Source organism: Pan paniscus, chromosome X, assembly GCF_029289425.2.
Source record: "Pan paniscus chromosome X, NHGRI_mPanPan1-v2.0_pri, whole genome shotgun sequence".
In the NCBI taxonomy this organism is placed as follows: domain Eukaryota; kingdom Metazoa; phylum Chordata; class Mammalia; order Primates; family Hominidae; genus Pan; species Pan paniscus.
Genome location: NC_073272.2, coordinates 22,220,555 through 22,228,638, shown reverse-complemented (window position 1 = coordinate 22,228,638; position 8,084 = coordinate 22,220,555). Strand labels below are relative to the sequence as shown.

The following is an 8,084-nucleotide window of genomic DNA, read 5'->3' as shown; positions in this document are numbered from 1 at the left end:
CAGGATGCCAGTTAAAAGAATAAAGCTGAATCTGGGTTTTAACAAGAAGGGATTAGTAGTAATAGTAGTAGTAGTATCATTGTTATTACCATTATTATTTTCAGAGACAGAGTCTCATTCTGTCACCCAGGCTGGAATGCAGTGGCACAATCATAGCTCACTGTAATCTCAAACTCTTGGGCTCCAGCGATTCTCTTGCCTCAGCCTCCCAAGTACCTGGGACTATAGGCACAGGCCACCACATCCAGCTAATTTATTTTAAATTTTTTGTAGAGTTGGGCTCTCACTATGTTGCCCAGACTGGGGAGAATGGATTTAATGTGGAAAAGAATGGATGATCATAGACCAATGAGGCTAACCTAATAGTTTATGTGAGATAAGATGGCTTGGATTACGATGGTTATGAATAATGGTAATGGAAAGATATGCCCAATTTGAGAGATATTTAGGAGGTGTCTTGGTTCATTCAGGCTGCTATGACAACCTACCGTAGACTGGGTAGCTCATAAACAACAAACATTTATTTATTACAGTTCTGGAGGCTGAGGAGTCCAAGGCTCTGGAAAATTCGGTGTCTGCTGATGGCGCACTTTCTCGTACATGGCGCCTTCTTGCTGCATCCTCACATGGTGAAAGGGGTGAAGGAGGCTCTCTCAGTCCTCTTTTACAGGGACACTATTCATGAGGGCTCCACCCTCATGACCTCCTCACCTCTTCAAGGCCCCATCTTTTAATACTATCACATTGGAGATTAGGTTTCAACATATGAATTTTTGGGGGGACACAAACATTCAGACCATGGCAGGAGTTAAAATTGGCAAGCTGGTGAATTGGATCTGGTGAAAGATACTGAAGGGTCAAAGGTGACTCCAAGTTTCTGGTTTGTGAAACTGGATAGATACTGATATATTTACTGACTTAGGTTATGCAGGAATTGGAACAAGTTTGAGATAAGTTTGGGATATGTTGAATTTGAGGTACCATTAATCCAAAGGGGTCTAGAACTAAGAGATGTCTGAGCTAAAGTTTAGCATTAAAATATGATTAATCTCACCTAACAATATATTAACAGTCATGACAACTTTCTTTCTTCCTTTTTAATCTTGTTTAGAGATGGAATCTCGCTGTGTCACCCGGGCTGGAGTGTAGTGGTGCACTCAGAGCTCACTGCAGCCTCGAACTTCTGGGCTCAAGTGGTCTTCCTGCCTCAGCCTCCCAAGTAGCTAGGACTACAAGCCTGGGCCACTATACCCAGCTAATTTTTTTTTTTAAATTTTTGTTGTAGAGACAGGGTCTTTCTATGTTGCCTAAGCTGATGACAACTTTCAATCAGCAATAATTGTGCTTTGATTAAAATCTCATTAGCTGCAGTATCACCTCTGCACAAAAATTGTCACGACAATTTTGGATTTACATGTATACCTTATAAGGTTATCCACTGCCAATATTTAACAGCCTAGGTGGAAACACACATGCATATACACCATTCCATAGGTAACAAAATTTCAAAAGAAAACCTGATTTGTTGATGAGAACACATGGACAAATACAGGGGAAAAACACACACTGGGGCCTATCAGAGGGTGGAGGGTGGAGGGTGGGAAGAGGAAGAGGATCAGGAAAAATAACTAATGGATACTAGGCTTAATACCTGGGTGACGAAACAATCTGTACAATAAACCCCCGTGACACATGTTCACCTGTGTAACAAACCTGCACATCCTGCCCGTGTACCCCTGAACTTAAAAGTTAAAAAAATTAAAAAACAATAACAGGAATAATTCGCAAATCATACACACACACAAAAAACCTGATTTGTTGTGATTCTTGTCTTCCTCTCATTAATTGTAATAGTGACATGTATTGAGTGTTTTCTATATGCCAGGCATTCTAAGTGCTCTCATGTATTTTAATTCTTTCAATCTCTATAAAGATTCTTTAAGATAGATATTGATATTATCATGTCCATTTCACAGATGAAGAGGGTGAGCCACAGACAGAATGAGTAACTGGTCTAGGACTGGCCACCCAATCAGCAGCAGAGATATGAGTCAAGCCAAAGTGGTCTGTGTCCAAATCCAGTGCCCATAACCACTACACCACACTGCCCCACAAAGGGAGGCATTCAACACCCACAAGGATTTCTAGACACAGGGCGTACTCCACAATTCTGAAGTAGTCCCACTTGACCCAGCTCACCGTCTGTAGTCATACAATTCCCCAGCCCCCAGGTTCCCGTGTTTTTAGAAAAATACATTCCCTAAAGTGGCAGCAATGATTGCTTCTTCAAATGTTTTTAAGTCTTTGTGCTGCTGGCTCAGATGGTTTTCTTGCTGGCACAGGAAAGCAATAAAGCCAATAAGGAAACTATGAAGAAGAAAGCTTCTCAAAAGAGATCTGAAATCATTTTTCAAAGTATGTAGAAGGGGGAAATGTTTGCAAAACAATAAGATCTGTCTGCAAAACTTTCCAAAAGCTTTAGCAATACCAGGCACTCGACATCTCCAAGAAACCCTTTAATCTCTGAGATAGTGAAGACGTCATAAGCATCAGTGCATTAATAACAAAGGACTTGTTTTTCTATTGAGCAGCTAAAACATATTTCTTTCCTGGGAAATATTTTCTAGATTTCATCATTCCTGGTCATAAATTATGTATTTTTAAATTGTTGTTACTCAGCTGATAGAGTCAGTTGGACAATTATTTTTACAGAGGCATAACTTGACAGTGATTTAATATCACAAACTTCACTGTGCCTGCTCTAAGTTTGTCATTTGAAAATAAAATCATTTGAGAAAAGCGAATCCATCTTGCACAGAAAAACTATGATAAAATTATACTGTCTTTCATACAGCCCTAGGTAAGGTTCCAAACTCATGTTTCTTTTATCTTGTTGGTAAGTCCCCCTCAAATCAAAGTTGTCTTAATGCCTATTCCTTCTTTTTTTCTTTTTCTTTTTATCTATTATCTCCCTCCACCTACCTTATCCATCTTATCTCCTACTCCTCCTTCTCTCCTATTCTCACCTCCTGTCTTCCTAACTCGTAGTCTTTACCCTTCTCAATTCCGAAAAGAATTAAATCATGTACATGTATCATGTTTTCAACTTTTGCCATTGGTATATAGCAGGAGTTGGCAAACCACAACCTGTTGACCAAATGTAGTCCTCTGCCTGTTGTTATAAAGTTTTGTTGGAACACAGGCTAACATGTTTGTTTTCATACCGTCTATGGCTGTTTTTCGTGGTACAAGAGCAGAGTTGAATAGTTCCAACTGAGACCCTATGGCCTGCAAAGCCTGAAATATTTACTATATGGACCTATACAGAAAAACTTTGCTGACCAAAGTATAGCCCTCAGACTCTAGCAGCCAGATTTCCAGGGTCTTTGGACATATGTCTCTAGGTCAGGGGCCTGGATCACAATTTGGCTACCTTGTGACCCTAGAAAGTCACTTACCATCTCTGTGCTCCAGTTCTCTCATTTGTAAAATCAGAACCCCCAAAAGTCATTTTTGCCCCTATTTCAGAAGGTCACAGTAATCACACATAAAATTACATTCTCAATATATGAATGGGGAAAGGTATTGAAACACTGTAACTTCAGATCCCAGGAACATGGTTTTCCAGTGGGCATCATCCTGAAAATCACAAATGACCTGGGCAGCAAATAGGCCTTCCAATTGAGATATTCCAATCTCAATATTTGTCTTTAATTGCTCACTCACCTTCATACCCTCCCTTTCCAGGTGTGAGAGTTCACTTGTGATAAAGAAGCATAAGGCCAGCTTCACATACTCCCTGCAGAAGGAATTCAGTGGCTGAGTCCACCCAGGGAGCTACTAGGCCCAGCACCAACATGAGACCCCATAGCTAGCTGCCAGAAGTTTGTGCTGGCCATGGCTGCTTGAAGTTTATTCTTTAGCTGCTGTTTTCTCAAGATGTTCCCAGGTTGCCACTTTTGGGCTGAGGCTGCCACCCTGCTTGTTATACTTCAGTTTATGAAGCCTGGTGTTGTCATTCAAGCTGTTTAAGGACAACATTGTTTCTCCTCAAACTTACTTGGCAAAATGATCCCCTTGTGAAAACATGGATATGGTACTGAGAGCCTTTGTGGAGATCATGTACATACATGTTTGGGATTGTTTCTCACCTCTTCAACAGAATATTGGCGAATAAACACCCTCTACAGATATCACAAAATGGCAGTCATCAATATGGCGTCATCTTCAGGTCTATAATGAGGAACAATTTGAGAATAGCCCAAATGGGCTCCCTTCCTATGTTCTCTATTTGACTGAAGGCGTGAAAAGACTCAGGTGAAAATGTTAATGTCACTTAGAAGAGTCCAGGCTTTAACTTGTGACCACTCCAAATTCCCATCAGCTAGCAAAGTCCTGACAAATTTGTTGTGGAGGAAAGAAATGAGAAAGTCCGGGACTAAGGAACATGGGAGAGAAGGGCATACCACATGCCTGCATAAAGGGTGTCACAAGGACACAGCTAACCCAGCAAGGGACTCCTGCAGAAGACTGCTGTCCACATCTAGCAGGAAGGTGCAAGCACCGGGTTCTTCAAAGCCTCCTAGCTCTTGCTGCTAAAGGCATGTGCATCACCTGGGAGCTTGTCAAAGATGTAGAATCTTAGGCCCTATCCCAGACCAGCTGTACTTTAATGAGATCCCCAGGTGATTCATACTTGCATTAGAGTTGAGAAGCGCTGCCCTAGGGCAGGCTCAATAGTAAAAAAGGACTTGTGCCAGTTTTTAAGTTGTTGTCCAATAACTAATTTATTCTCTCAGCTCCAAACCTGCTCTCCTATGCTCTGTTCTGTGACGCTGACGCTGGGGCTCCATAAAGCGCATATCTGCTTTGCCAGCTGCACCTTTTTCAGCTCTGCAAGCCAGATACCACCTCCCAGGAGTCCAGCCCCACAGGCCCCTCCTCTGAGCTCAGAGACTTCAGCACCAGCTGAGCGGTGCCCACCCTCAGAGCTCTGAGTTTCAGCAGTATGGGGCCCCTCCTCTAAGTTTCTAGATTTTGATATTTCCAGCTTCTTCCTTTGTTCCCTCAGCCTCAGGGGTGGGGTTCCTGCACTTGCTACCTCTGAAGTACCTTCGAGTTCTCTTTTTGCCCTTTCAGTTACCTAGTCAACAACAACTTTATACTTCGTTTTCATTAACAGTGTCTTTCTATGAAAACCTCACTATTCAAATACCTGGTATGCCTTCTGTCTCCTGATTAGACCCCAGAGTAATCCACCAGAACTAGTCCAGGGACAGGCTGCTCCCACGGGGCGACCAGATGCCTTTCTATTGCACCCTCCTCACCACAGAGAAAGCCTAAAAAGAATAACACACCCCACAGCCCCCAAGGTGAGGCCCCTCTTACCCTAGAGGATGTGCCAGCTGTGCTTAAGGGCCAAAGCTAAACCCAGACAGGAAGCGTGGGCAGAGAAGAGGGCCAGAGAAAGAGGCCCCTGGGTTGCTGGCCCACGTGTGGCTCAGAGCCCTCAGAAGCCCTGCTACTTCGCACTGTCGAACTTCCCCCAGCTCCTCTGTGCCACTACGTAGTCCCACTATGAGAGAAGGAGACTGGTGTTCAGCAAAGGGAATAGCTCCTTTCTTGGGTTGGAGTGGGAGTGCTGGGGAGCCTCCCCCCACAGCAGCAGGCAATGCAAACAAGGAGTTGAAAAGAGAGGCTACACATTTTGCTAAAGCAGAGGTGAGTGGGGAAAAAAGTAGGGGCTGGAATTTAAGCACATAGAAGCCCCCCACCCCACTCTCAACACAGAGACATACAGGGGTAGAAAGACACAGGGTGGTTCTCTGCAGTGTGTCATCTCACCAGGAAGTAACGGTCCCCTCCTAGGAAATGATGGATTCTGCCTGCTCTCCTCAGCTCTTCAGAAGCAAGAAGTTGTCAGGAATATTCAATGAAAAGGAAAGCCAAAACACCAAAACAAAAAATGACCAGAGTGTTTAAATTGCAAAACCCATTTGCAAAAAAAGGGCCTAACAATAATAAAGAAAAAATAAAGATTGATAGTAAACACCAAATGGAGCAAGAATTATGTAATTTGATGGAAACTAGCATAATGAAAAGAAATGGGATAAAACAAAATACAGATTTTCAAGGAAATCAGAACCAAATTAAGAGTTCTTAATTTCCTCGTGAGTTTTGAAACTACTTAAAAGTATTATTGCTATGAACCATCTGTCTATACATTATTTAGATAAAAGGAGAGAAGAGAGACCACTTCACATGTGTGACCCCTACTATGTGCCAGGGATTTGGGTTACAGTGCTGAATTTTTTTTTTCTTCTTTTTTTTTCTTCTTTTTTTATTATACTTTAAGTTTTAGGGTACATGTGCACAATGTGCAGGTTAGTTACATACGTATACATGTGCCATGCTGGTGCGCTGCACCCACCAACTCGTCATCTAGCATTAGGTATATCTCCCAATGCTATCCCTCCCCCCTCACCCCTCCCCACCACAGTCCCCAGAGTGTGATATTCCCCTTCCTGTGTCCATGTGATCTCATTGTTCAATTCCCACCTATGAGTGAGAATATGCGGTGTTTGGTTTTTTGTTCTTGCGATAGTTTACTGAGAATGATGATTTCCAATTTCATCCATGTCCCTACAAAGGACATGAACTCATCATTTTTTATGGCTGCATAGTATTCCATGGTGTATATGTGCCACATTTTCCCAATCCAGTCTATCATTGTTGGACATTTGGGTTGGTTCCAAGTCTTTGCTATTGTGAATAATGCTGCAATAAACATACGTGTGCATGTGTCTCTATAGCAGCATGATTTATAGTCCTTTGGGTATATACCCAGTAATGGGATGGCTGCGTCAAATGGTATTTCTAGTTCTAGATCCCTGAGGAATCGCCACACTGACTTCCACAATGGTTGAACTAGTTTACAGTCCCACCAACAGTGTAAAAGTGTTCCTATTTCTCCACAACCTCTCCAGCACCTGTTGTTTCCTGACTTTTTAATGATTGCCATTCTAACTGGTGTGAGATGATATCTCATTGTGGTTTTGATTTGCATTTCTCTGATGGCCAGTGATGATGAGCATTTTTTCGTGTGTTTTTTGGCTGCATAAATGTCTTCTTTTGAGAAGTGTCTGTTCATGTCCTTCGCCCACTTTTTGATGGGGTTGTTTGTTTTTTTCTTGTAAATTTGTTTGAGTTCATTGTAGATTCTGGATATTAGCCCTTTGTCAGATGAGTAGGTTGCGAAAATTTTCTCCCATTTTGTAGGTTGCCTGTTCACTCTGATGGTAATTTCTTTTGCTGTGCAGAAGCTCTTTAGTTTAATTAGATCCCATTTGTCAATTTTGTCTTTTGTTGCCATTGCTTTTGGTGTTTTAGACATGAAGTCCTTGCCCATGCCTATGTCCTGAATGGTAATGCCTAGGTTTTCTTCTAGGGTTTTTATGGTTTTAGGTCTAACATTTAAATCTTTAATCCATCTTGAATTGATTTTTGTATAAGGTGTAAGGAAGGGATCCAGTTTCAGCTTTCTACATATGGTTAGCCGGTTTTCCCAGCACCATTTATTAAATAGGGAATCCTTTCCCCATTGCTTGTTTTTCTCGGGTTTGTCAAAGATCAGATCGTTGTAGATATGCGGCGTACAGTGCTGAATTTTAACATCAGTGAATTTTCTGTCATCTGCCAGATAAAACTGTTATTACCATCCCCACTTTAGGAGGAAAATGAAGCTCAGAGGTCCTGAGGCTTACTGGATATTTGGGTGCATGGACAAATGGAATTGGGCTGCAGACTCCGTAAGCTGTCTTCCATACCAGGCAGCCTCCTCCCAACAATTTACTTGTGGGTTATTGAAGTCCTCCACTTTTTTTACAGCCTGCCCTGATTTATTGTTTCCTGCATGTTGATTAAAACATTCAGCTTTGCTGGATTTGATTATTTAAGTAGTCTCTTACATAACCCGACTTTGGTTCTACTATTTAAGTATGGAATTTCTAGCCACCGAGAATCTATAGTTCCTTGCTCATCATAAAGAAATCTTCATTTATGATCTCCTTTGCCAAGTATACCCT

The 8,084-nt window shown here is 41.9% G+C and overlaps 1 pseudogene; it reads right to left on the bottom strand.

Moving 5' to 3' along the window:
- Positions 1 to 1,312: 1,312 nt before the first annotated feature.
- Positions 1,313 to 1,391, bottom strand: LOC129395488 (U4 spliceosomal RNA; annotated as a pseudogene).
- Positions 1,392 to 8,084: the final 6,693 nt, after the last annotated feature.